General features: G+C 39.3%; 1 protein-coding gene across 1 annotated transcript in view; it reads left to right on the top strand.

The window, feature by feature from the left end:
• Positions 1-6,646: 6,646 nt before the first annotated feature.
• GULP1 (GULP PTB domain containing engulfment adaptor 1) overlaps positions 6,647-27,141 on the top strand; it is a gene marked incomplete in the record, with an annotated part of 178,528 nt that continues 158,033 nt past the window's right edge. The window contains 2 exon segments of the mRNA NM_001079509.2: positions 6,647-6,777; positions 13,940-13,960.

Here is a 27,141-nt window from a genome sequence, read left to right as displayed (position 1 = left end):
TATTTCTTGACAAAAATGTCAGAAATATCTCTTACTTCCTCAAAGAAAACTGTACAGTTATAGTCTGTTTTTCCAGCCAAGGTAACTATTTTCCTTTTATTCTGGCCCATATTGATTCAGTTTCAAGAGAAACTCACATAAACATATCAAAGTTTGAATAACTTTACATGTTTCCGTATACCACTACCATATATTTTACATTTTTTTGCCAGACTATGAGCTTCCCTGGTGGCTCAGTTGGTAAAGAATCTACCTGTAATGCGGGAGACCTGGGTTTGATCCCTGTGTTTGGAAGATCCCCTGGAGGTAGACTATGCTAAATGCATTACATTTATGAACTCTAATAATTTTGACAATTATGTTTCAGAAATGAGGAATCTAATTTAAAGCAAGAGAAGTTCCAAGATTCCATAGCCAATGTGGCATCACACATATTTGAACTCATGACTATTACTTCAAAGTTCATGCTTTAAAACTCTATGCTATGTTTTTTCCTTCAAAAATCAGCAGCCTCAAAATTTACAGTTATAAGCGATATTGAAACTTAATTTGGTAAATAGAGTTGAACCTGCAAAAGCTTCCTTCAAATTTTAAACATTCTCTCATGAGGTTAAATTAATTCTACCTTTCACTTACACTTCACTAATTCTTCCCTAAGCCCATGGTAGAGTGCACAGAATTTTCAATAAAAACAATTTCATTTCCTTAAGTATTTTATTATCTTCTTAACTTTTATAATGTATAGATTTTCACACAGAACATTGTATTTATAGATAGTGGTGTTCATCTTAAAGTCTTTAGCAATTTATTTTGTGGAAAATAGATGATCCTTACCTACACTATCAGTATATGTGAAATATGTGTGATTTTGAAATTGCTTCTGGAGAGCTTCATTTTTGAAAGTGAACAATGGGCTTGCACAATTACACCACTGAAAACCATCCAATTTCCACTAAACTGATAGCACTTTATCTGTGTGTGTTCTCAGGCTGCCAGGCTAGAGAGATTGTTGACAGGGAATCAACATGACAAATCTGTGTTCTAGCAATTCATACCATAGATTGCCTTTTGCAGAAGAGCCATGGTTAATATTATTTTATCCCTGTAATGAAAAAGAGACTCAGTGTTTTGTTGTTAGATTGTGATAGGAGCCAATGTCCCTTTGCATTTTAAAGGATGATGACATTTCCCCAAATCACATTTTGTCAAGATCAAGTGTTTAGGTGCCGTCACTTGCGTTACATTTTTGTCAGGCCCTGCTCACCCAGTCTGGGTAAATTCTGATATAAAACTTTGAAAGTCATTTAAGAAATTAGCATTCTCATGAAAGAACACAAATCATAATTTTCAAATAAAAGGTTTTCTTGTGCCCAAAATCACTTTTAGACAGTCTAGAATGTATTATTTGTTTCCAACCTAATTAAAAGAAAAATAACCTAATTCTTTTTGCAGTAAGATTTGTTTGTTCTATTTCTTGTATTTTAAGTATGTGAGTCTTCAAGTGGACAAAATATCTTCTGAATTCTGCAGCTTTTCGTGAAAATAAAGCTACTTTGAGCAAACTTTTCTGGCCTACAAATGCTGAGGCAGGAGAGCATGTCTCAAGAGACCAGCCCTGGTCATTAGGCCAAGCCTCTCCATAAAGCTGCTACAAGTTTTTCTCTTTTGATCATGACCGGCTTCCTTATAAGGCACTCACTACAGTCTCGGGTGCATGTGAACTGGAACTAGAAGTGGAAACCTGACCTGGATCAAGATCTTTGTTTTCCCTCTTTTCTACTGTAAAGTCGGGCTGTGACAATCCCAGTTGTTGTTTGTGTTCTGTAGTTATTGTAGAATAAAAGTCTTTTCATTCTCAGCAGAAAACTAGGACCCAACAAGTGGCAGTTTTATGGGCTAATGGGCTGGAAGGCATGATATGAATGGGTGCAGAAGTCCACTCTTTTCAAGATAGAAATGCATCTTCTGTTTCAGGATCAGAAGGAAAAATTGAATAATGAAGTGATTCGAGTAGGCTAATATATAAGTTTAACACAATTCTAACAGAAGAGTTTAGTGATCAAAGGTAGGAAAGAAGAAGTATGATAAGGAAACTTAACAGAATTATTCCAAAGTTCACTTGGAAAAATAAAGGAGAGAATAATGATGAAACTTTTGAAGAAGAAATAGTTAAGGGAACTTACTGAACACATATTTTAAACAATTATAGGCTGAGGCAATTAATAATGTTTTATTGCAGGAATACACTGAAAGATAAATGGCAAAGGACTGCTGCTAGCCCATATGGTAGTTTTGTGTAAATTAGAAAAACACCGAGAACTCTTCCAAGGAAGCTCTGCAGGTGTTTAGCTAAGAGCGGAGGATGTCTTTATAGTTAGAAAAGATTCCCCTTTCTACAGACTAATAGATGAGCTCCACTGACATGGCTGGAAAGGAACCCTGGTTGGATTTCAGTCTGTATAACACCTTTTTTTTGGTGGGAGTTGGAAGGAGTCTTACTGCATTCTCTTTACTGTTTTATCACACCTGGATGTTCATAAACAGATCCTATTTTATATCTAAATTAATATATGGTAAGGTCAGGAAGCAACAGTTAGAACTGGGCATGGAACAACAGACTGGTTCCAAATAGGAAAAGGAGTACGTCAAGGCTGTATATTGTCACCCTGCTATTTAACTTATATGCAGAGTACATTATGAGAAATGCTGGACTGGAAGAAGCACAAACTGGAATCAAGGTTGCCAGGAGAAATATCAATAACCTCAGATATGCAGATGACACCACCCTTATGGCAGAGAGTGAAGAGGAACTAAAAGCCTCTTGATGAAAGTGAAAGTGGAGAGTGAAAAAGTTGGCTTAAAGCTCAACATTCAGAAAACGAAGATCATGGCATCGGGTCCCATCACTTCATGGGAAATAGATGGGGAAACAATGGATCAAAAGTGTGACAAACTTTATTTTTTGGGCTCCAAAATCACTTCAGATGGTGACTGCAGCCATGAAATTACTCCTTGGAAGGAAAGTTATGTCCAACCTAGGTAGCATATTCAAAAGCAGAGACATTACTTTGCCAAAAAAGGTCCGTCTACTCCAGGCTATGTTTTTTCCTGTGGTCATGTATGGATGTGAGAGTTGGACTGTGAAGAAGGCTGAGCGCCGAAGAATTGATGCTTTTGAACTGTGGTGTTGGAGAATACTCTTGAGAGTCCCTTGGACTGCAAGGAGATCCAACCAGTCCGTTCTGAAGGAGATGAGCCCTGGGATTTCTTTGGAAGGAATGATGCTAAAGCTGAAATTCCAGTACTTTGGCCACCTCATGAGAAGTTGACTCATTGGAAAAGACTCTGATGCTGGGAGGGATTGGGGGCAAGAGGAGAAGGGGATGACAGAGGATGAGATGGCTGGATGGCATCACTGACTCTATGGACATGAGTCTGAGTGAACTCCGAGAGTTGATGATGGACAGGGCGGCCTGGCGTGCTGCGATTCATGGGGTCACAAAGAGTCGACACGACTGAGCGACTGAACTGAACTGAACTGAAGGATTACTTTGGGCTTCCCTTGTAGCTCAGTTGGGAAAGAATCTCCTGCAATGCAGGAGTTCAATTCCTGGGTCAGGAAGACCACTTGGAGAAGGAAATGGCAACCCACTCCAGTAATCTTGCTGGAAAATCTCATTGACAGAGGAGCCTGGCAGGCTACAGTCCACGGGGTTGCAAGAGTCAGACATGGCTTAGCGAATAAACCACCAAGGATTACTTCTAAGATCACTGGGAAAAGAATGGATCATTCAGTAAATGGTATGTTCCTATGATGCATGTGAAGACTTTTCAAATGGAAATCTGAATATTTGCTGTAAGTAGAATTAGGCACATTCTAATGGTGGTGCCCTGCCAGAGCCTCCTCTGCAGCCCATCTCCTTGCTATCCTGCATCTTCAGTTCCTGGAGCATGCTATAGATCTGATTTTAAATCTTGTTCTATTTCATTTTAATGTTTTTAAAAACTTGGTTCTGACATCTTTGAGATTTTTGTACTTCTAAGATATTTCATAAAGCACTTTGTATCAAAAGTCAGGTTATAAAAATTAGAGAGCAATACCATGTTTAGAGATCTTAAACATTGGGAGGTAATATAAAGACGAGTAATCTTTAACTCTGTATGTAATGATTCGAAAAAGACAGTTATGGGGATTCATGCATTCCCATTCATTCATCCATGATAGATGTACTTTATGGTTATAATTTTTTCTGTTTTTGGTAACTTCCAAGTCTCATGGAAAGGGAGTATAGAACTCTATAAGAGAAGACTAAGAAATGCCTTCAAGAAATTATTTAAGTGGCTAATTCAGGAGGAGGCTGGTGTAGTAGATAATCCCTATTCAGAAGGAAGATATCTCTGAGAACCTGGGAATTATATAAAAGTCCAACTATGTAAAAAATTCCAGGCTACTTTCAACACTGAGTAAGGTAAGAAAAGGTTTAGAAGAACTTCTCTTTAAAGATATCAGAGGCAAATGAATAAGAAATAAGTACACGCTATGAAATTTTCCATTAATTTAAATGATGGAGCTTATGTTTGAGTTCTGCAGCCTTATTTATTCTTATGACCTACTCTTTCAAGTGGAGCCAGAGTATTGAAGACTAAACTAGTGTTTCTCAAAGTGAGGGCCATAGACCCCAGTGATTTGTTGGTGTGTCCTTGGGAGCCTAGAGTTCTGTATTTAATTTTAAAATATTGTGTTAAAAGAATATACCTGCTGCTGCTGCTAAGTCACTTCAGTCGTGTCTAACTCTTGTATGACCCCATAGATAGCAGCCCATCATTATACAAGCATGGATTTGGTCATCTGGTCAACCTCATTATTCCTAAGTATCAATGCTGTGGGCTATCATTTGATTTATTCTTATAATCATTTTAATATTAATTGATCACCTATATGGCATCATTTATTTTTTAGTAGTTGTTTGAAAATTAATTGTTTAAATGTTATTTACAGAAAAGGCAACCAGCATTGTCCTATGATTAATGTTTTAAATGTAATTATTTTACTGCTTGATTGTTATGATATAAAGTGGAAGAGATAGTTGAAAGAAGACTCTGCCTATGAACTAAGTGCCTGGTTGCTGGTCCTAGCTTTAGTACCTCCTAATAACGAGATTTGGGGAAAATCAGTTAAGATTCTTGGACTTCAGTTGCTTGTATTTAAAAGTAAGGGGAGTTTGACTGGACCTGGGTAATCTATAAACTCAGGTTTTGTTTTTTTTTAATAATTGTGATGTATCTTTTCTAGTGGAAAAAAAATTAGGGAGAAGAACACTGATAAAGTTAAGGTCTTTGGGGGAAATTTCTAGTACCATCTTCTCCTAGTTATAGTCAAATCTAGTGGGATACAAGAACCAAATATTTATTGAGTACCTTCTCTGTGCCTGACACTAGTCTAATTCCTGTAAATGTGACTGTGACTCTGCGAGTTCTATTATATAATTCCTTTTGGCAGCTGTGATTGCCACCGGTGTCCTAGGGCACAGAATGAGTTAAGCATGGAATCTGGAAAGGAATATGACTAGTTTGATTCTAAGCCCAGGATTCCACTGTAATACAGTATATTTGTTAGTCCTGCAAAAAACTCCTTTTTGTTTCCCCTTTCTCCATCTGTTTTCACGTTCAAATTAAAAAAAAAAATAGTAAACTAAATTCTTAGTGGCGTCCCCCAAAACTTTGGTAAATGTCCTCTCATCCTCAAAGAATCGCTTAAACGTTAGTGAAAATGGTTTGTTGTGTTTTCCCTTGAACCCCATACAGAAGTCTTGAATTTTGAAGATTAATATCTGAATGGAGAAAATGAGCATGATCTAGTGTTGGAGGCAGTTTTTTTTTCTTTTGTTTATCTGCTTTTTTAAGGCATAAAGAAGTGCAGAGATTCAGTCTGTTTTTAAAAACTGAGAAAAAAAAATGAAAAAAAGTGTTGAGGTGCGGTCAGAGTCAGAGCAACAACTGTGTCAATGCTTTCTTGATAAATGCTGCAATGGTCTACTCGTATGTGTGCTTTTTTGACATTTTTTTTTTTTTAACCTCCCTCTCTCCTTGCTAAGCAGCAAAAGTGTTTTAAAATTGTATTCGGAAACAGAGAGATAAGGGAAGGCTAATAATCGCGATCCGGTTCTTCAGGGAGGAGGTTCAAAAGGAAACGCGGCGGGGGGACCAGGAGCGGGGTGGGTGGAACTGTGTTTTGGCTTCTGTGCCAACTAAGAACCGGGTTAGGTAAGGCCTAGCCTTCTCCACATTCCTCTCCCCTTTGGGTCCTTCGTGCAGATGCCACAGCACCCAGTGGGCCCATAGGAGACAAGCATCAGAGACTGAAGAAAGTCAGCAAGCTGGAACACAGGCGTCCCGTTTGGAAGTGTCCAAGGAGACCGCCCCAAGTGCGCCAGCCGCGTCTGGGAGACTTTCCTTCTGGCCGAGAGGGGGAGCCCCGCGTTCCCAGCCGGGAGCGACCCGGAGTCCCGAGCCTCGAGCCCCAGCCGCCAGCCCGCGCCAGTAACGGCTTCAGCCGATTAGGAAGAGGAGGGAGGGGGCCGCGAGCACGTCGAGGGAGGGGACAGGAGCCGGAGGGTCCCGAGGCCAGCTCGCCGTTGACGTAGAGAAACTTTCCCTCTCGGCCGCGGAGACGGCGCCCCGGCTGCGCCGGAGCGGAGATCGCCCGGCCCCGAGGACGCCCGCGGCTCTCCACGCCCCTGCCCGGAGCCTGACCCGACTGTATCCGTCAGGAAGGTACGGAGAGACCGCGGTTTCATCTGAGGGCTTCCCGGGTAGCCGCGCGTCCCGCCAGGTAGCAGACAGTCTCTTTTAAACTGACACCAAGAGAGGCGGCGGGCGGTGGTCAGCCGCGGCCGGGTGGCGGGGAAAGAAGGGCTAACGCGGCGCTGCGTGCCGCCGCGGGGCAGGTTGCAAAAATTAGGACGGTGAAAAGCTCAGGGAGTCTTTCAGCAAGAAAGGCGGCTGAGACCTGTTGACGAGTGCCGTGGCAGTGCTGCCGGGATGATGACGGAGAGCCTCAGAGGTCGGGGACGCCGCGGTCTCCCGACTCCTGGAGCCCTTTGTGGTAACTTTGGTCCCGGGGGGCCGGGACCGGTGGGCAGGAGCTGGCGGGACGCCGGCAGATCTGAACGGCGGAGAGTGTGCGGACCAGACGGGGCTGAGCAGGCAAGTCATCGCCGGGTCACCGCGAGGCGACCCAGGAGCGAAACTTCTTCCAGCGTAACCTCCCTTTTGTTGGCTCCGGCAGTGTGTGGACATGGGGGTGGGGAGGCGCGAAGCTCCGAGGCCGGGCCGCCGATTCTTTAAAGCCCAGGGCTGGGAGGGCCCAAACTCAGGGGCGGCGCCCGCACGGTTACCCTTTGACTGGGTGGGTCAAGTAGTTCTTCAGGCAGGCTCTACCTTAGAGCGGCGCGCGGCGCTGCGGGTTGATGAAACCCTGGGCTCTCGGTTCCCGCGCCGAGCTCGCTCGCTGGGGTTCACCACCTCGGGGGCTGGCTCCCTGCACTCATCAGGACCCAGCACAATGGGTTCTTCCCCGTGGCTCCTGGGGCCGCAGCTCAGAGTTCCCTGTGTGCGGGAGGGAACTCTGGGCAGGCTGGGTTTCTTGGAATGTGTTTACGATGTTGAATGGAACTTGAACAGGAAGCTGGAAGCCGCAGCTGGAACTAGCCTGCCAGGGTAGAGTAAGGGAGACGTAGCTGGTGTTGGGCTTGGCGGGTGCGCTTAGTACCTTGGGCAAACCCCGAGTAAGTGCGGGATGTCAGTCAAGGTATCTCTTCCTGTGTCCTCAGTTTTCCCCAACTGCTCCGGCTTTACTTTCACTGGCAATCAAATTTACATGCACTGTTTCAGTCTGCAAGTTTGACAAAGAGTAATGCAATTAGGAAGGGTTTAATAAATTTATTTTTGGACCCTTTTTTTTTTTTTTTTAAATCTTGCATCAGCACTTGAGAATAAAAGTTTTTGGAGAGTTTCCAGTTGTGACTCCCCTTGTTAATTTCTGGGACTACAAGGAGACCCTGATAGGGATGATTTTGTCTTTGATGCCAAATGGGTAATAAGTTGCTAAAAGGAGGGCAGTAATGAGATAGACTGAATGTGAGGAGGTAGGAAACTCAAACAAGGAGTTGGACATTTTTCAGATTTGCAAATCGCCCCCCTTTCTGCCACTCTTTCCCTCCCTCCCCGATATAAACAAGTAGCCTTGCTAGAAAACCCAATTGGGAGAGTGCAGTCGCTGGCGACTACAAGCCTTGCTGGAAACAGCAGACAGGCTAAGGTACTGCACCATTGGATAACTAAAAGGTCTGCTTGAGCCGTCCAGGAGTATTTTCCAAGTTTTCACGACTGACAAGGAAAGAAGAGAGGAAGCTGGCAGGCAGCCAAACTAGACTGAGCTCAGTAGCCAGGCATAAAAGGGATTGGGGAAGTTGCAGGGGATGATTGGAAAGGAGCTGTTGGTTGTACTTGAGTTTAAACAAGGGGTTTCTTTTGCAGTGAGAACTTTTAGGTGACTAAGATCAATCTTCCTGGCCAAAAAAATAAAATAAACTAAGCATAGACTGCAGTGGGATGTGACAGAGGAGAGTGAAAGAAGTGCTCTAGGAGGAAAGTCTGACTATTGCCCCTATCAGTGGTGCGGGGAGTAGCTGGGGATCTGATGCTTTTTGTGCTGATCATATTTTGGGGATACCCACATTTTGTTGCTATTTCTCTCCCCAACTTGGACTAGGCTTGCTGCAGCTTCAAGCCCTTGACCTTGACGTTCTTTGTTTTCATAGCCAGTAAGAAGGGAAGACTTGGGTTTTGAGCAGATGTTTTTCCACCTAAATCAAATAATTCAATTAGGTATTCTCAAATAGCACAGAATTAGGCCATGAAATTGAAGTGGAAAATGGGTCCAAATGTCTTCCTTGTGTTTGTCAAGAGTGATCTCAGTAATAGATTTTGCTCTTTCACCTGAAGGAGTAGAAGTCAGTGTGATCTCAGTATTTCACACATTGGCCCAATAGGTAAGGCCCTGCTGTTTCCAAGTTTCAGACTAGCTGGGAACTGAAGAATCTTATCTGCAATTAGGACCTTTCTTTTTTGTGTTAAAATTGTTCATGTTTTCTCTATTTTTTTTTTTTTTTTCCAGGAAGGTAGGTCTACTGTTGTGGGTTTGGGGTTGCTGAACAGTAAAAAATGCTGACCTGGTTTGTATTTCCACTGGGTTGGTGAGTTTGAGATTGTGGATATCAGCCTACTGTCTGAGATTGACTTTATGAATCACCCTTGGCGAAGTGTTTTCCCTGTCTATGATTTCAGTTTTTCCACTTGCAAAGTAAAGAAATTTCCTTTACATAGTTAGAAGCTTATAGTGAGCATTAAAGAGATGAATTTATGTTAATATATTTTTAAGCATAAAGGTCATAGGGCTTCTGTCTTGGTTGATTCAGCTGAGATTTATAGGGATAAATTGGAAAATTTATATCTAAATTGCACATGTAATAGTGACATATCTGTGTTTAATTTATAAAAATTGCTAGCTTGCATTTTAATCATAGTTGTAGTTTAATCATAAATTTTATTTTTAAAGAATACTGGCTGAGATTTCCTTATGGCAAAAGCTGAGTCATTCTCTCAAACAGAAAAGAACAATCAGCAAATTAATTTACTTTTTATTTTGGTTTATATTTATACTCAAGGACCAATTATTTTTTTTAAACCAGCTCAATTTTGCTTTTATGAGAAATTACCAAACATATTTGCAGAATTTGGCTCCCTTCTCGGAAATAACACTTGAGAGACTGAGATACATTTATGATGTATAAACATACTTTCTTTTCCCAATAGCCACAATAGTTTCCTTAAAAAATTAGAGGGTAGATTTAGGAGCCATTCATTAATTGATTCAGCCAATATTTGTTGTGTACTTTTTATGTCTGAGGAAACATCAGGCTTGAATTCAAATCCCAGCCCTGAACTTCTCAGCACTGTGATTTGTGAAGGTTATTTTGCTTCTTGAACATTTTACCAACATATAATGTATTATCTATATTGCTGTCCATAATGTATGGACTGTTAAACTGTTGATACATGTATAATAATTGTGAGATATTTAATTTTTAGTTTGATATATCAATTAGTAAAATAAACTACTTATTTTTATAGTTGAGTGTATTCTTGGATGTGTAAAAATTATTTTCCAGGTGAACAGGTCCTTGTATTAGAGAAATAAAACAGAATAAATTGGGTAAAGTAAAGGATAAGATCTATTGGTAAAATACTTAATCATAACTTTTATTTTTAGACTTAGTGCCCTGCAGTGCTCTTTGCTTTAGTAGTGTCTGACTCTTTTCGACCCTATGGACTGTAGCCTGCCAGGCTTCTCTGTTTATGGGATTATTTCCACAGCAAGAATACTGGAATGGATTCCCATACCCTCCTCTAGAGGATCTTCCCAACCTAGGGATAGAACATGTGTCTCCTACGTTGCAGGTAGATTCTTTACCGCTCAGCCACTGAGGAAACCTTATCATTAAAAGTGAATCTGTAAAAAGTGGGAGTATAAGGAAAATTTTAGTTGAATTTATGGTCATATTAACATAGCAGATACTTTTCTTGAATAATCACAGGATGAGTGACTGTTCAAGGATGTGATAGGGTAATTTTAATATAAAATATCCAGTTTTGCTTTTGATTTTAAAGTCTTAAAAATCTTATTCACCATTGCTGAATATAAGATAATTTAAAATTTAAATTCTACTTTGCACAGTACTTTTTGGTTCATTCTGAAAAACTGAAATTTGTTTTCTATAACCTCTGAAGAACAAAAAAAGTTACTTTATTCAAATATAATAATGAATTCAAAAGTCGTTACAGGACCTGACTGCTGTGAGCCCTGGTATCTAAACGCATTAGAGCCTGGTAGATCTAATAGTGTTTGTCTTAATGGATTTAGAGATCAGGAAACTTAAGCTTGTTCCTATGGGAGGTGAAACATATTCAAATTCAAAGAGGAAAAATAGTATAAACTTTGAGCAGAGAAATTGCTTTGCTTCCAGTGAGGATATGAAATTGAAATCAACCTTTTAGTTTTAAAGATAATGGTTCTAAGTCATTATTCCAGAGTTAGGCTTAGAAAACTGTTCTTATACTCTTTTCAGGTTCTGTGATTTGCTAGTTTTGTGTTTGTTTTATTTTAAGAAAATGTTTACAACCACTCTAATGATGCATATAATGCATGATTGTTTTTTCTCAGAAGACAGTTTGTTGACTCAAAAATTGTGCAGGAGAATAACTGCAAATTTTCTGTTTACTGTTAAAGTGCTATAGTTATGGTAAATTTGGAATAAGTTTCATCATTCAATACTGTATACTTAAGGATAGTTTTGGAAAGATTGCTCTAATTTTCTCTCTTAATATGAATGAGTGAATTAATTTATGTAACAATTGTGATTACAAATATTAATATAAATTTTTAAGAGTTTCAAATAACATTGTATATATTTTCAGAGTGTACCTATGAGATAATATCTAGATAGTAATAGCTGTCTTTATTTCATGTTTGTTTCTTGCTATTAGCCTTATATAAATATACCTACATATAATCCTTATCACATGCCTTCTGAAGAGGAGATTCAGATTATACACTAGAAACTTCCAAGATTTGGATATCCCTCCTCCACATATATGCTTATATGGATATGTATATATATGTACATAGAATTATAGACCATATATATTCTTTGATATTTCTCTATTTGTGCTAGGTATATTTTTCATAGGAGAAAACGACTCCAACTAATTGATATTTTCAGGAAGCAACAGTTAGAATTGGACATGGAACAACAAACTGGTTCCAAATAGGAAAAGGAGTACATCAAGGCTGTATATTGTCACCCTGCTTATTTAACTTATATGCAGAGTACATTATGAGAAATGCTGGACTGGAAGAAGCACAAGCTGAAATCAAGATTGCTGGGAGAAATATCAATAACCTCAGATATGCAGATGACACCACCCTCATGGCAGAAAGTGAAGAGGAACTAAAAAGCCTCTTGATGAAAGTGAAAGTGGAGAGTGAAAAAGTTGGCTTAAAGCTCAACATTCAGAAAACGAAGATCATGGCATCTGGTCCCATCACTTCATGGGAAATAGATGGGGAAACAATGGATCAAAAGTGTGACAAACTTTATTTTGGGGGGCTCCAAAATCACTGCAGATGGTGACTGCAGCCATGAAATTAAAAGACGCTTACTGCTTGGAAGGAAAGTTATGACCAACCTAGATAGCATGTTCAAAAGCAGAGACATTACTTTGCCAAAAAAGGTCCGTCTAGTCAAGGCTATGTGTTTTCCTGTGGTCATGTATGGATGTGAGAGTTGGACTGTGAAGAAGGCTGAGCGCCGAAGAATTGATGCTTTTGAACTGTGGTGTTGGAGAAGACTCTTGAGAATCCCTTGGACTGCAAGGAGATCCAACCAGTCCATTCTGAAGGAAATCAGCCCTGGGATTTCTTTGGAGGGAATGATGCTAAAGCTGAAACTCCAGTACTTTGGCCACCTCATGCGAAGAGTTGACTCATTGGAAAAGACTCTGATGCTGGGAAGGATTGGGGGCAGGAGGAGAAGGGGACGACAGAGGATGAGATGGCTGGATGACATCACTGACTCGATGGACGTGAGTCTGGGTGAACTCTGGGAGTTGGTGATGGACAGGGAGGCCTGGCGTGCTGCGATTCATGGGGTCACAAAGAGTCGGACACGACTGAGCGACTGAACTTAACTGAACTGAATTAGTTTTATCCATTAATTTAAAATCTTTTCCAGATAAATCTAAAGATACTTGATTTTTGGCCCCAAATTTTAATGGGGTTTTCAGGCTTTTATTTATACTCATAAAGGTTAAGAAAATTAGTGGGAAAGATCTGGTATCCTCATTCTTGGTTAATGGCTCTTATGGTGACATAATCATCAAATTCTTTTCTACTTTCCTTTAGAATACAGGCAAACGCCCAGTTAACTGCTGTCAGAAGGTAAATCCACTTCTTGAAAGATGACTACTACTGCTAAATTTATAAGGTTCTGTGAAGTGAGAATTGTATGTAAATGTAGTGTTTTCCTTGTATTGTATAGCTTTTTCTTTTGCTTATCCGATGTTATAGTTGACCTGTTCCCTGAAACTTCAACCACATGTCCTTGAAGAGTTTCAGGGAACTTAAACTTTGACAGATCTATCAACCAAGAGCAGATTGAACGATTTGGGTTCGGTCTTTAATCCATTCTCTTGTAGAAGTGATGATAGCCATTTAAATGACCAAAACACAGCTAGCTGAGAGGTTTGGTAGAAGAAAATATAGAGCACAAGTAACCTACTAAAGGAATCATTCAGGACTGGGTATATAACCTTTTAAAATAGTTATGTAATGTTTCATCAAATGATAAAACTTAGCTCTACTTCTCACTTTGTATTCGAATGAAGAAAGAGTGTGTTTAGACAGCATTTTAGCTGAAAAGCAGACAGAACCATCTGTGCTGTGGTAGCAGATCTCCAATTCGGGTAATTAAAAGTTGATATATCAATATAGTGAAAATAAGTATACTACCCAAAGCAATCTATAGATTCAATGCAATCTTTATCAAGCTACCAACGGTATTTTTCAGAGAATTAGAATAAATAATTTCAGTTTGTATGCAATTACAAAAAACCTTGAATAGCCAAAGCAATCTTGAGAAAGAAGAATGGAACTGGAGGAATTAACCTGCCTGACTTCAGGCAATACTACAAGCAACAGTCATCCAGACAGTATGGTACTGGCACAAAGACAGAAATATAGATCATTGGAACAGAATAGAAAGCCCAGAGATAAACCCACGCACCTATGGACACTTTATCTTTGACAAAGGAGGCAAGAATATACAATGGAGAAAAGAAAATCTTTAACAAGTGGTGCTGGGAAAACTGGTAACTTGTAAAAGAATGAAACTAGAACATTTTCTAACACCATACACAAAAATAAACTCAAAATGGATTAAAGATCTAAATGTAAGACCAGAAACTGTAAAACTCCTAGAGGAAAACATAGGCAAAACACTCTCTGACATAAATCGTAGCAGGAGTCTCTATGACCCACCTCCCACAATATTGGAAATAAAAGCAAAAATAAACAAATGGGACCTAATTAAACTTAAAAGCTTTTGCACAATGAAGGAAACTATAAGCAAGGTGAAAAGACAGCCTTCAGAATGGGAGAAAATAATAGCAAATGAAGCAACTGACAAAGAATTAATCTCAAAAATATACAAACAATTCCTGCAGCTCAATTCCAGAAAAATAAGCGACCCAAACAAACAAAAAAAAAAATGGGCCAGAGAACTAAACAAACATTTCTCCAAAGAAGATATACAGATGGCTAACAAACACATGAAAAGATGCTCAACATCACTCATTATCAGAGAAATGCAAATCAAAACCACAATGAGGTATCATCTCATGCGGGTCAGAATAGCTGCTATCAAAAAGTCTATAAACAAATGCTGGAGAGGGTGTGGAAAAAAAGGAACCCTCTTACACTGTTGGTGGGAATGCAAACTAGTACACCCACTATGGAGAACAGTGTGGAGATTCCTTAAAAAAACTGGAAATAGAACTGCCATATGACCCAGCAATCCCACTGCTGGGCATACACTCCGAGGAAACCAGAACTGAAAGAGACACATGTACCCCAATGTTCATTGCAGCACTGTTTATAATAGCCAGGACACAGAAGCAACCTATATGTCCATCAGCAGATGAATGGATAAGAAAGCTGTGGTACATATACACAATGGAATATTACTCAGCTATTAAAAAGAATGCATTTGAATCAGTTCTAATGAGGTGGATGAAACTGGAGCCTATTATACAGAGTGAAGTAAGTCAGAAAGAAAAAACCAATACAGTATATTAATGCACATATATGGAATTTAGAAAGACGGTAACAATGACCCTGTATGCGAGACAGCAAAAGGGACACAGATGTAAAGAACAGACTGTTGGACTCTGTGGGAGAAGGCGAGGGTGGGATGATTTGGGAGAATAGCATTGAAACATGTATATTATCATATGTGAAATAGATCACCAGTCCAGGTTCAATGCACGAGGCAGGGTGCTCAGGGCTGGTGCGCTGGGATGACCCTCAGGGATGGGATGGGGAAGGAGGTGGGAGGGGGATTCAGGATGGGGAACACATGTACACCCATGGCTGATTCATGTCAATGTATGGCAAAAACCACCACAATATTGTAAAGTAATTAGCCTCCAGTTTAAAAAAAAAAAAAAAAAGTTGATATAACAGAATGAACTTAATTTTAGCCTCTTGGTTTTTCCTATAGCTATTTACAACCAGCAAGAGTGCCCATAAAATTATAACAGCAAATAGGTTAATTTACCCAGATCTCCATTTGGGTGAGTTAAAACACAGCTTGGTACGTCTGATAGGAGTTTTATTTAAGAAGACAGAGTACTTTGTAAAGTGTTTTTAAAGTCACTGTGCTCGGTTTTCTCATAATCTGTTTAATTTTTGTCTGCCTTTTAAGAACTCCAAAAAAATACAGAATTTTCTCTGATGTTGAATTTCCTACTACTTCCTTGAGGATGTGCATTATTATCATTGTAAAATGTCTTTAAATGTTGATCATCACTGGTAGTACACATAAATGCAGAGAAATTTGGCTTATTATAAAGAACAATTGTATAAATGAGTTAATTTCAAAGCAATTTATCTATGCTGGCATATAGTAATTGAGTAAGAAGCTGCTTATGCAGTGTAGTTTAGCAAAATACGATTTGAGAAAATTGTTAAGAGTAACATTTGAATAAATGAATTGTATTCAAAATTACCTAAATGCCATCTCACATGGCAAAAGTCTACTGAAATTTCAGATCTACAAAGTCACAATGCTTTATAATAAGAGTAGATATTGTTTTGAAGTTCTGTGAACTATTATTTCTGTTTTAATACATCATTGTGACTCTGGATATCTAGGAGAAAGACTTTAAAATTCTTAATGGCAAAAAATTAAGATTTATTATACTGCCAACATTATCTTTAATTAGTTTTAAAAGAAGAACTACTACTAAATTTATAAGATCTGAATTATCATAGGCTTAATTGCTTAAATTAGGTCAACTAGGACATGTATGATTAATTTGGAAAAATGAAATTTCCTCGAGTTGTGCAGATGAGGCCTTGAAAAACAATGTTATAATAAATATTTATTTTGGGGGGTTCCAAAATCACTGCAGATGGTGACTGCAGCCATCAAATTAAAAGACACTTGCTCCTTGGTAGAAAATCTATGACCAACCTAGACAGCATATTAAAAAGCAGAGACATTTCTTTGGCCACAAAGGTCTACATAGTCAAAGCTATGTTTTTCCAGTAGTCATGTATGGATGTGAGAGTTGGAGCATAAACAATGCTAAACACTGAAGAACTGATCTTTTGGAGAAGACTCTTGAGAGTCCCTTGGACTGCAAGGAGATCAAACCAGTCAATCCTAAAAGAAATCAATTCTGAATATTTTTTTGGAAGGACTGGTGCTGAAGCTGAAGCTCCAATACTTTGGTCACCTGACGTGAAAAGCCAACTCTTTTGAAAGACTCATTCCCTGATGTTGGGAAAGATTGAAGGCAGAAGGAGAAGGGGGATGACAGAGGATGAGATGGTTGGATGGTATCACTGACTCAATGGACATGAGTTTGAGCAAGCTCTGGGAGATGGTGAAGGATAGGGCGTGGTGAAGCCTGGCGTGCTGCAGTCCATGGGGTCACAAAGAGTCAGACATGACTGACTGAAACAAAAAGAAATCTTTAGGACTTCCTTATTGATGAGATACAGACTTTCTCTTAAATCTTCATAGAAATTTGCAATCTTTGCCCACTCCCTTCTCGTTTTGAAAATGTAACTAGGTTTAAATTATAAGTTGACCAATAAAAGTATTTTCGTACAATCTTGTTGAATTTAATGTGTTGAGTACTAGTTTTTTTTGGCAGTTATGTTATTTTAGTAGTAGGTGATAGAGACCTATATCCAATTAAATAGACTTAAATAGAACTTGCTATTTCCATATAATTCTGTGTTACAGTGGAGAGAATGTTGAAGAAGTAGGGTGTGGAGATTATCCATCAGCATGAGGGAAAGCAGTGTCTGTAAAGAAAGTATGGAGGTGATTCCTGGGCAAAAGATGAGGATGAGTTATTGAGCAATGAATAAAGACAATTCAAGACAGTAAAGACAAGGAGGCCTAGATTAACAGAGCAAATGGTCTCAGAACTTTGGAGATGTTTCGCCTTTTTGTCTTCATGTTGATGACCATAATCATTAGTAATTGCATATGGGAGTTTAAGAACTTTGGATTAATTATCTTAAAAAACAAAAACAAAAACAAAAAACAACCCTGCTATCTTTTTTTATTTCTCCAGGTCTAACTGACATGTAATTGGAGTCATAAAGAGTTGAGTGTGTGTTCCATTTCACACTCTGGGGTCAGGGGTGGGGTGGAGTGGGGTGGGGTGGTACATGGACTTGGATATAAAATATTAGCATTATTACTCTAATGAATATCTCACTGAGATTTAGGATATGTTTCAGTTTTGAAGGAAAGGAGTCACACACACAGTCTTAGTGAAAGTCACTTAGTCGTCTCCAACTCTTTGCAGCCCCATGGACTATACAGTCCATGGAATTTTCCAGGCCAGAATACTGGGGTGGATAACCTTTCCCTTCTCCAGGGGATCTTCCCAACCCAGTGTTCAAACCCAGGTTTCCCACATAGTAGGCAGATTCTTTACCAGCTGAACCACAAGGGAAGCCCACAAACAGTCTTCAGTTTAGTTCAGTTCAGTCACTCAGTCGTGTCCAACTCTTGGTGACCCCATGAGTCACAGCACGCCAGGCCTCCCTGTCCATCACCAACTCCTGGAGTTCACTCAAACTCATGTCCATCGAGTCGGTGATGCCATTCAGCCATCTCATCCTCTGTCATCCCCTTCTCCTCCTGCCCCTAATCCCTCCCAGCATCAGGGTCTTTTCCAATGAGTCAACTCCTTGCATGAGGTGGCCAAAGAATTGGACTTTCAGCTTCAGCATCAGTCCTTCCAATGAACACCCAGGACTGATCTCCTTTAGGATGGACTGGTTGGATCTCCTTGCCATCCAAGGGACTCTCAAGAGTCTTCTCCAACACCACAGTTCAAAAGCATCAATTCTTCAGCGCTCAGCTTTCTTCACAGTCTAACTCTCACATCCATACATGACCACAGGAAAAACCATAGCCTGACTAGATGGACCTTTGCTGGCAAAGTAATGTCTCTGCTTTTGAATATGCTATCTAGGTTGGTCATAACTTTCCTTCCAAGCAGTAAGCATCTTTTAATTTCATGGCTGCAGTCACTATCTGCAGTGATTTTGGAGCCCCCAAAAATAAAGTCTGACACTGTTTCCCCATCTATTTCCCATGAAGTGATGGGACTGGATGCCATGATCTTCGTTTTCTGAATGTTGAGCTTTAAGCCAACTTTTTCACTCTCCACTTTCACTTTCCTCAAGAGGCTTTTTAGTTCCTCTTCACTTTCTGCCATAACGGTGGTGTCATCTGCATATCTGACGTTATTTAGATTTCTCCCGGCAATCTTGATTCCAGCTTGTCCTTCCAGTCCAGCGTTTCTCATGATGTAGTCTGGATAGAAGTTAAATAAGCACGGTGACAATATACAGCCTTGACGTACTCCTTTTCCTATTTGGAACCAGGCTGTTGTTCCATGTCCAGTTCTAACTGTTGCTTCCTGATCTACATATAGGTTTCTCAAGAGGCATGTCAGGTGGTCTGGTATGCCCATCTCTTTTAGAATTTTCCACAGTTTATTGTGATCCACGTAGTCAAAGGCTTTGGCGTAGTCAATAAAGCAGAAATAGATGTTTTTCTGGAACTCTCTTGCTCTTTCCATGATCCAGCGGATGTTGGCAATTTGATCTCTGGTTCCTCTGCCTTTTCTAAAACAAGCTTGAACATCTGGAAGTTCATGGTTCACGTATTGCTGAAGCCTGGCTTGGAGAATTTTGAGCATTACTTTACTAGCGTGTGAGATGAGTACAATTGTGCGGTAGTTTGAGCATTCTTTGGCATTGCCTTTCTTTGGGATTGGAAGGAAAACTGACCTTTTCTGGTCCTGTGGCCACTGCTGAGTTTTCCAGATTTGCTGGCATATTGAGTGCAGCACTTTCACAGCATCATCTTTTAGGATTTGAAATAGCTCAACTGGAATTCCATCACCTCCACTAGCTTTGTTCGTAGTGATGCTTTCTAAGCATCACTTTCTAGGATGTCTGGCTCTAGGTGAGTGATCACACCATTGTGATTATCTTGGTCGTGAAGCTCTTTTTTGTACAATTCTTTTGTATATTCTTGCCACCTCTTCTTAATATCTTCTGCTTCTGTTAGGTCCATACCATTTCTGTCCTGTATTGAGCCCATCTTTGCATGAAATGTTCCCTTGGTATCTCTAATTTTCTTAAAGAGATCTCTAGTCTTTCCCATTCTGTTGTTTTCCTCTATTTCTTTGCATTGATCGCTGAGGAAGTGTTTCTTATCTCTCCTTCCTTAGCTACCTGTAAATTTCTAGCAGTTGTACATATTTAATGTAGTGTCTCATTACTCTGCACATTTTTGAAATGTTTTTATGTTTATAGCTAACTTCAAATTATAATAGTAATTACACCTGCTTCTAGGAATTATTTTTATATATGGATATATCTATAGTCATGTAGCTATATGTCAAACTATTTTTAATATAATTTAATTACTAAACCATAATAAATCTGTTCTTTTACATAATTTATATTTTATACATTTAAATAGAGTTTTTGAAAAGGGGTCCATCAATTATTAGATTGCTAAATGGATTCATGCACAATAAAGTTTAAGAACCTCTAGAAACCTATACTGTTTTCTTAACAACTGGCAGTGGGTTTAGCTGTCATTTAATGAGAAAAAAAGAAACTGAAGTTACTTAACTCAGTTTTGGGCTTCCCAGGTGGCGCTATTGGTAAATAACTTACCTGCCATTACAGGAGACATAAGAGATGTGCATTCGTTCCCTGGATTGGGAAGATCCCTGGAGGAGGGCTTGACAACCCACTCCAGTATTCTTGCCAGGAGAATCCCACAGACAGAAGATCCTGGTGGGCTACAGTCCATATGGTTGCAAAGAGTTGGACACGACTGAAGTGACTTAGCACACATGCATGCAACTCAGTTTTATCTGATACTGTGTAGATGTACAGAGGTGTCCTAAATTGTTTTTGAAAGTTACTATCTGACAAATAATGCATATTTTGCAGGTAATTTGCTTTATTCAAGAAGCATGTGTACAGTTTTTGGTTATCTTAGTGACACAGTTCAAAGAAGCATTTCATTTCATTTTAGAATATGTATATTAAAGAACAGATTTAGCTTTCTCACATTATAGCATTAACTACTTTTGGAAGGATTTGGCTGGGAATTTTGTCTTGTACGGGTTTATTTTTCATACATAAATGTGTTGTCTCCTCAGGTTCATCTTAAATTGCAGGAGAGAGTAAATATGTTTTGCAAGAGAGAATAGATATGTGAGACAGATTTTTGTATCTCCTGTTTAGTAAGAAATAACCAAGCCAGTATTGTTGATTTCCTGTGAATACTAAGGAAAAAATAATTTGTGTATATATGGAAACTTGATTTTTTCTATGCATCACTGAGTTATTTTGTATATTTTGTATATTTGGTTATATGATGTGCATTTGTCATGACCATTGTTGATGAGAAATTTAATGCATGCCTAGAATTTTGGAAAATAAGAATACATACATAAAAGTACAGCAAATTATGGTGTTATGAAGGCTATATATAATTAAAACATCAATGATGTAATTTATTTCTGTATGTTCTCTTTCTTCTGTTTGTTTGGCTTGACAATTTTTTTAAAATTAGTTTCCAGTTTTACTAGTATTTGATTTAATTGAAACTGTTGACTCAGTTTTATTTTTTGAATATATGACAAAAGAAATTTCTTTAACGTTATTAATTTGACATAATACTGTGTAGGGCTTCACGTTTATAAAATTGGTCTGATTTTTGTTGATCTGGACCACCTTAACATTCCAAGGGATGGGTGCAAGGTAATAATTCTGTACTTGAAAATTGACAGTAGCTTCAAGATCACAATGAATGAAAATTATCTTTGTTTTTTTCTTGTTTTTGGCTTCACTTTGTCTTCTCTAATGATAGGGATCAACCATCATTGGCACTTATTTGTATACCTTCCCTGTTGGATCTCCTTGTTCTCTCTGAATGACATTGAATAACTTAAGCCAGGTGTGATTTTCTATGCATGCACACTCAGTCACGTCCAACTCTTTGCAACCCCGTGGTTGCAATGCCCACCAGGCTCCTCTGTCCACAGAATTTCCCAGACAATACTGGAATGAGTTGCCGTTTCCTCCTCCAGAGGATCTTTTTGACCTAAGGATCGAATCCCTGTCTCTTGCATTTCCTGCATTGGTAGGCAGATTGTTTACCACTAGAGCCACCTGGGAAGTCCTACCTGAAGTTACTTCTCCTTTCCATTTCATGCACATCAATTCATAGAAACATATTTCACTTTTAAGAGTCACATCACAGTCCTTGTTATTTGTTGTTTATTTAAGTGATTTCTTTATTCCTCTTTGTCCATAGAACTCTGGTGTTATTCAGATGTCCACTACTCCCCTCACAACTCAGGGTAATCTCGGATGGCCTCAGCCTGCCGTGGCTTGAAGCAGGGTTTTGGTTCCTGGCCAGAGATTGATGTTGAGTTGTGGCAGTGAAAGCACTGAATCCTAGCCAGTAGACTACTGGTCGTTGACAAGGCCCTGGCCCATCAGCTTTGCAGAAAAGAATTCTCACAAAGATGAAAACTAGTGAAACAAGTAAAAGTATTTATTAGGGGAAGAAAGAATACAGTATATGTGGATAGACACATGGGCAGATTCAGGGAGACAACCATGCCCTTGTGACAGTTTAAATCACTTACGTGGGGCATTTCTTCTGGGTTTCCTTTCGTCAATCATTTTGGCTTCCCTGGTTCTGAGCCCATATTTGGTACATATCAGAACCCCTCTTGTGCATGTGCTCATCTCTTAGCTAGATGGATTCCACTGAAAGACCTATGGGTACCTAGACATCACTTACCTTTTGACCTCCAAGAAACTTTTCAGTTGGGAAGGTCTCCTTAACTTAGACAATGAGGAATATATGGTCTCTTATCTTTTATTTGGGCAGGACACAGCCTCCCCTATCTTCATTTTGGAGTATTAGTCCACATGGAATGAACTCCAGCTGCTTGGCCTTGCTTCCAGGGGAAAGCAATTCATTTCTAATAAAAGTGAAATTTGGATTAGGCTGAACTAATAGTTACAGTGTTTCTATTCCCCTTGTCAGTGATTGGTTTTGGAGGAGGCACTTGTTCCTTGTCACAGACAGAATCAATTGTATGAAATAACAGAACTGGAGGGAGGTAGAGAAGACATTGGATGAGATGGCATGTCTCAGCTCCTGATATTTGTCCTGTTCTGGAATAGATGCTTGAAATTGCAACGGGAGATCATCTCTTGTCCATGAGGAGATCTAGCTTGAGGACAAAACAAATGAATCCATGATGAAAGAATAAATGTAAAGAACCTGGATACTTGATGGCATTGTTGGGTGCCTGAACCAACCTACCATATTTCTGGATTTACTGTCATGTAAATTTGACAGTAAATTATTTTTCAAACCAATTTGAACTTGACCTTTCAGTTTCTTAAATGAGAAAATATCTTAATTAAAATAGTTATTAAGTGGTATCTTCATTTGAAATAAACATTTTATAAAAAACAATGTATATAATTAAAGAAAATTTATGGACTACTTGGATTTTGTAAACTTTGGATGTGATTAGTGCCATTACTCTATACAGATATTTTATTACTCAATTCACCAACTTCTATTATGTTTTTAATACAGTAATTGTATTAATCATCTTAACTAAAGTTATTCTGGAATGAATGTATTCTACACATAAATCAGAATCATTATTCAATAAAAATAAATGACTTGAAATACAAATTCAAAATCTAATCCATAAGATCACATTACTGTTTATTTGGTTGTTTGGTGTCCTAATTGCATTGGAAACATTCAATGTACCTTAGGAAACATTAAAGGAATCTTAGTGCCTTGTTTGAGTAGTTTCAAGCTTGGAGTTTTGATAAATCTAATGTAATTTAAATATAAAAGATAAAGCCAATGGGAATGAAATTAAGGAAATTGTGTAGTACAGATCCATTCATAGAGGTAAAAAACACTGCAGACATATAATACTCTTTTTTGTCAGAGCTAGTGTTATAAAGCTTTGGTTCACTGGAACCATAAGCAATTTACTTTCTGCCACCCTGTTCTTGAGTTAGATTTTTTTGGTGATTTAAATTTACCATTTGCACATTGGTTTTTTTGTAGTTAGTTGTGTCAAAGTATGGAGATACAGCTGGGTCTTTGTCTTCTTACTCTAAAGGTGATAGGAATTACCCAAAGCAGAGAATTGACAAAAGCAGGAGTGAGATATATTTCAGAGTATTATTGCTGTCCTTATGAGAAATGGTTAACCAGTAGCTTAACTGGAGGAGGTGGAGGCAAGCAAAACCAGGAATAATCTAAAAGGCTCAGAATAGGAAAGTGTTACAGTGGGCAGATTTGTTGGAAATGAGGGAGTGTGAGAAACAGAAAGCTAAAGATTGTGTTGGTAGTGGAGACGGACAAGAGCAAACTGGTGAAACTGAAGGATTAAATGTTACAGATGTTGGAAAGCTGCAATAAAGCAGAGTGGCAGATGATTCATTGGCCAAGAAAGAGCAAGGCTATTGTATTAGAGCTGTGTTAGTGTGGATGTTCAAAGTATGGAGACTGGGTTGGAGGGCAATGGACAACCAGTAATTTGAATACTAAAGGAAATTGAGAGACCCTAGAAGAAGTTACTGTTGGAGACATCCAAAGTAAAAAGACCTCCTGCATTACTGTGATTGAGATGTGCACATTATTTTTTTGCATAAAAATGCAGGAAACATACTTGAAATACTTCCACTATGAAATCATGATCTTTCAAAACTGGGCAAGAGAACTAGAGAATACAAAGTGCTTCAATTCTCAGAGGGTTATTGTTCTTTTAGAAGTTATTCAGGGATTGTTCTGGGGTATCCCTTTGCCCAGAATCGGAGTGCCCTCTGGTGACCTTTTCCTGATTTAAAAGGGAGCCACATTCTTGTGGATTTTTGAACGTGAATAGATAAGGGGGCTTACCTGGCAGCTCTTAGTTGGGGCTTACCTGGCAGGTCAAGCAGTAAAGTGTCTGCCTGCAATGTGGGAGACCTGGTTGGATCCCTGGGTCAGGAAGATCTCCTGGAGAAGGAAATGGCAACCCACTCCAGTTATCTTGCCTGGAAAATTCCATGAATGGAGGAGCCTGGTGGGCTACAGTCCATGGGGTTGCAAAGAGTTGGACACGACTGAGCGACTTCACTTTTGCTTTCACTTTATTGAACCTATTGTAAAGGGACTTTGCTTCTCTACTTTGGGAATTTTAGTAGAAAATATAAATTGGCTCACAGCAGATATAAAATAAGGGGATAAGTATTCAGGTAATTCAAGTTTCAGCTCTCACTAGTTACTAAAATAATAAAATACAGTGAAAATAGTTGTGTCTACCCCCGCCCCCATCCCCTCCCCATCGTTGTCTCTATTAGGATCTTCATGGTATGTGAACTCTTCTCAACCTGTTTTCTTATACCTGTGAATCCACATCAAAGATGATTTTTTGAATGAGAGACATAACAAGCATATGACAGGGTTCAGGACACACTACCTCAAAATATAGCACCTTAACATATTGAATACTTCAACCTGAAGGAATTTGAGAAATGGCATGTGAAGGAAGGACTTTCTGACCTGCTCCTGAACCAGGTCATAAAATCATGTGAGAGGTGCCCTGTCTGTCCTAGGAGGAAAGGAGCATCCTTAGCTCTGAAAAAAAAGGGACAGAGAGAGGAATCTGAATGATCTTGCCAAGTTTCCCCTGGTTTACTATACCTACCTCATTCTCTTTATTCTATCATATCTTTCCAAGATCTATAACTTTTCTTCAAACCTAGCACAAATAACGTTCCGGTTTAATCATTCTTTGGGTCTTCTTTATATAAGCTACCATGTCACTCAAAACTTAAATATATTGGTATGCTATTCTCTTGTCATCTGTCCATCTTACAGTGAGTCTCAGTTGAGGGTAGAGCAAAAAAATATTTTTTCTTCCCTACAAATAAGCATTTACAGAGTGTTCACTATGTCCTAGGCATTATGCTGTTTCTTTTATGATTTGTAAATGATTAAGAAACTTGTTTAAGTTTCCAGAGCTGGCAAACAGTGGACTAGGAAGGATAGTAGGGTGGGAAATAGTGCATCTTAAGGACGCTAAGAGTTGCGGAAATGTGCAATAGAGTGCTGAGAGTCCCCCTGAGGTATAACGGCAGCTTTGGTAGTTTTTACTGGTGAGAGTTCCATGCCTTTGGATAACCTGGATTACGTAGATTCTTGGTATATGCTTTTGTTGTTCAGTAGCTAAGTCAAGGAGAAGGCAATGGCACCCCACGCCAGTACTCTTGCCTGGAAAATCCCATGGATGGAGGAGCCTGGTGGGCTGCAGTCCATGGGGTCGCTAAGAGTCGGACACGACTGAGCGACTTCACTTTCACTTTTCACTTCCATGCATTGGAGAAGGAACTGGCAACCCACTCCAGTGTTCTTGCCTGGAGAGTCCCAGGGACGGGGGAGCCTGGTGGGCTACCCTCTATGGGGTTGTGCAGAGTCAGACAAGACTGAAGTGACTTAGCAGCAGCAGTAGCAGCAGCTAAGTCATGTCTGACTGTTTTCTGCCCCAAGGACTGTAGAATACCAGGTTTCCCTGTCCTTCACTATTTCCCAGTGTTTATTCAAACTCATGTCCATTGAGTTGGTGATGCCATCCAACCATCTCATCCTCTGTCACCCCCTTCTCCTCCTGCTTTCAATCTTTCCCAGCATCCGGGTCTTTTCCAATGAGTCAGCTCTTCACATCAGGTGGCCAAAGTGTTGGAGCTTCAGCTTCCGCATCAGTCCTTGCAAAGAATATTAAAGGTTGATTTCCTTTAGGATTGACTGGTTTGGTCTCCTTACTGTCCAAGGGACTCTCAGGAGTCTTCTCTAGCCCCACAATTTGAAAGCATTCATTCTTCGCTGCTCAACCTTCCTTATAGTCCAACTCTCTCATCCATACATGACCACTGGAAAAAACATAGCTTTGACATATATGTCAGCAAAGTTATGCCCCTGCTTTTTAATACATTGTCTAGGTTTCTCATAGCTTTTCTTCCAAGGAGCAAGCATTTTTTAATACCATGGCTGCAGTCACCATCCATAGTGATTTTGGATCCAAGAAAATAAAATCTGGCACTGTTTCCATTTTTTCCCGCATCTATTTGCCATTAAGTGATGGGACCAGATGTCATGATCTTAGTTTTTGAATTTTGAGTTTTAAGCCAACTTTTTCACTCTCTTCTTTCACCCTCATCAAGGAGCTCTTTAGTTTCTCTTTGATTTCTGCCATTAGGGTAGTATCATCTGCATATCTGAGATTATTGATATTTTTCCCAGCAATCTTGATTCCAACTTGTGATTCATCCAGCCCAGCATTGCATATGATGTACTCTGCACATAAGTTAAATAAGCAGGGTGACAATATACAGCCTTGACGTACTCCTTTCACAATGTAGAACCATTCCATTGTTCCATGTCCAGTTCTAACTGTTGTTTCTGGACCTGGATACAGGTTTCTTAGGAGACAGGAAGGTGGTCTGATATTTCCCTCTCTTTAAGAATTTCCCATCTGTTTACAGAATTTTCCAGTTTGTTGTGATTCACAGTCAAAGACTTTAGGATGGTCAATGAAGCAGAAGTCGATGTTTTTCTGGAATTCTCTTGCTTTTTTGATGATCCA

Source organism: Bos taurus, chromosome 2 (genome assembly GCF_002263795.3).
Source record: "Bos taurus isolate L1 Dominette 01449 registration number 42190680 breed Hereford chromosome 2, ARS-UCD2.0, whole genome shotgun sequence".
NCBI classification, from domain to species: Eukaryota; Metazoa; Chordata; class Mammalia; order Artiodactyla; family Bovidae; genus Bos; species Bos taurus.
The sequence above is the reverse complement of the archived record's forward strand: the minus strand, read 5'-3'. Positions and strand labels throughout refer to the sequence as shown.